The sequence below is a fragment of the Benincasa hispida genome, chromosome 2 (genome assembly GCF_009727055.1).
Source record: "Benincasa hispida cultivar B227 chromosome 2, ASM972705v1, whole genome shotgun sequence".
NCBI lineage: Eukaryota > Viridiplantae > Streptophyta > Magnoliopsida > Cucurbitales > Cucurbitaceae > Benincasa > Benincasa hispida.
This window is the reverse complement of record NC_052350.1, coordinates 32284975-32287698: the sequence shown is the minus strand read 5'-3', so window position 1 is coordinate 32287698 and position 2724 is coordinate 32284975. Positions and strand designations below refer to the sequence as shown.

Genomic DNA, 2724 nt, shown 5'->3' with positions numbered 1-2724 from the left:
TAATTTTTTGTGTGGTCACTCTCATTTGTGCCATATAATCTTCACAAATCACAGACCCCAAATCATGTGCCTCTTGCCTTCACATCGAAATCGATTTCTTGGCCCTCCAAATTGTTCTCGCTTACGTTCATCTCTGGTGGTTCTCATTTGTCCGTTCTTGATTTGTTTTCGCTTCCGGTCGCAACTTCAAGCAGTTCTCACTTCTGGTGGCGACTTCAATCGTGTTCGGTGGTTCTTGTTTGTGCCCGTTTGAAGTATGCATCTGAATTTCGATGGCCGTGCTGCTTCTCAGTTCCAACGATCAATCTGCTCTCAGGTTTGACTGTTCTCTCTTCTCAGCTTGGAGTCATTCTCAGTTCGAAGGTCGTGCCTAGCGTTCAGGTTATCAGTTTATGCTTTAAGTCTCTCGACGTCCGTTTTCAACTCCAAAAGTTGAATATTGTGGTTTCACGTTCTCAGTTTGCATTTTCAGCCTCTTGGTTCGTCCAGTGGTGTGTAAGCCCATGAATTATTCAACTCTAATCTCTATTCTATTATTTGGGACCATTAAATTTTAGTATTAGCTTACTTATGGATTGAGAATATTAGTCATGTTTTGGAAATTACTGTTATTTTGTCTGTTTGATTTTTTGTGGACTTTGAATATTTCAACTGTGGAATGATTCGGTGTACTGTTTTTACATAGGATATGAACCCACGGGAAAGAGAAAGGAGAAAACCCAAGAGGAAGAAAAGAATAATGTACCCTTAAGTCCTCTTTATACATATGCTATTGATTGGGAATTTAAATGCACACAAAATATGCATTATTTGTCTTAGATTTATTATGGTTTTTAACATGATTTTATGAGATTTTATGTGTTTACTAGTTATTTTCAAAGTTTATGATTGAGAATTGAAATTATAGTCAAAATGATCCAAAACGACCAAAATTATGCCCAAAGAAGTCAAAATTGAGCAGTGATCCAAGAGAGTGAAGAAAAGTGATAACTTGTAGAAATACAAGTTATTGTTCTCTAAAAGTTAGAATAATTAGAATTGTAGGTGATGTAAATGCATTCATGATAAAGGAAAATGCATAAAATTGTATATATGTTATAAACTTATGCAAAAGTATCATCTTAAGTAAAAAACTGCATCACTAACACACTTTAATGCAGAAATCAGAAAAATTTACTAAGTGTTGCAGACAAAGCCAATGCAAGGGGCATGTGTCCAATTTATCCGATGCATAAATGATATATTTGGCTTGTGCAATCAACGTCAAATCACAACTTGCAAGCATGAACATCTGACTAATGGCTTCTGATCAAGACAGAATGGTAGTTGACTATCACAGGTATGGAATTTACTACAATCACATCACCAAGTGACTATTCTAATTGCCTATATAAAGAGATGTTGCCTACAATGAGGAGTTAGACAATTAGTTGGCTTGATTAGTTAGAAAGTTAGTCATTTTGTTGATCCTTCACCTCTACCGACTGCAAGCAAGAAATAGGAGGGATGATAGCCATTCTCCACCGTTGGTAACGAGGTGCTACCGGAGAGAAGCTCGAGAGAGACATCTCCTTCAACCCTTCCACCAAGTTGATAACAACAAGCACAAAAACAAGCCAAAGGGGGACAATAGATTGAACCCTGTACCTTGACTTTGTTCTTTTACTTTGCATTCTTATTCACTATCCTACTTCATTGAATAAGATTATATGTATCAAGACTTATTTCTTTAATTTAATCTCCATCTCAACCATTATTCACATCTCCATCTGTTAATTTTCTAAGTTGATTATGTATATGAATCTTCTGGCTTGATACTTACATAAACTTTGTTGCTTGAATCCAATTTATCAGTTGATTGAAGTGAAAAAGCAATTAGTTACTTGAGAAAGTAGTTATTTGTTAAATGCATCAAGCTAGGGAATGAGTAATTCTAGAGATAAAGTTATTCGTGTCATTTGCCTGTTCATTTTAACTAACATATGTAACCTAGAGATGGCATCCACATCGAGAGATGTTGAGCGTAAATTAAAGAACCGACTCTAAATGCATCACACATTCACACGTAGATTTTAGTAGACATCTTTACCATTTCCATTTCATTTCCATTGTGCTTATACAGACTTGTTGTTTTCACTAGGAAATCAATGCATATTATCTAACGCTCGATCCAATCATCCATGAACCTTTTTCCTTTTTATCTAAACTCCTACTTCCTCTTGCAGACGTGCTAGTAGTTTAGTATACATAACCAATGCCTATTGTTCAGATCGGGGATCGATGTCGTTAATTCGACTCCAAACCGAAATAAAAGAAAATTTATAATACTAAACTACTACTATTACTACAAAGACGTATTAATAGTGGTAAGTCCGAGTCGATCCGCAGAGAAGCGCGATTAGTTTCATTAAGTTAATTTTCTAACTAGAGTGATAAATTGGGGGGTATTGATATGGAAGAGATAACATGCGTGAAATTGAAATAAAAGACAATGGTTAAATGAAACGATAATGGATTCATTTAGTTCTCGGATCAAGTAGTCATTCATTATAAATTAAATCATTGTTTTCGGCCAACATATTATATATTCGAATTATGCATACATAGCTACTCAATCGGTGCGAATTAACTAATCTCTATAAGCCCAAAAATCAATTAATCCGAACCAATCGAGCGTCTTAATTCGTAATTAAGGCTGGAAAAGTCGTGCCCTAACTAACCTAC

The 2724-nt window shown here is 35.4% G+C and overlaps 1 long non-coding RNA gene across 2 annotated transcripts; it reads left to right on the top strand.

Moving 5' to 3' along the window:
* Window positions 1-1764, top strand: LOC120071501. 2 transcript variants are annotated; one of them, XR_005480272.1, is made up of 2 exons: window positions 1-1339; window positions 1496-1764. It is a non-coding gene; the product is annotated as an uncharacterized LOC120071501 (long non-coding RNA). The 2 variants fall into 2 exon arrangements; XR_005480273.1 differs by having other exon boundaries at window positions 1492-1764.
* The last annotated feature ends 960 nt before the right edge of the window (window positions 1765-2724 follow it).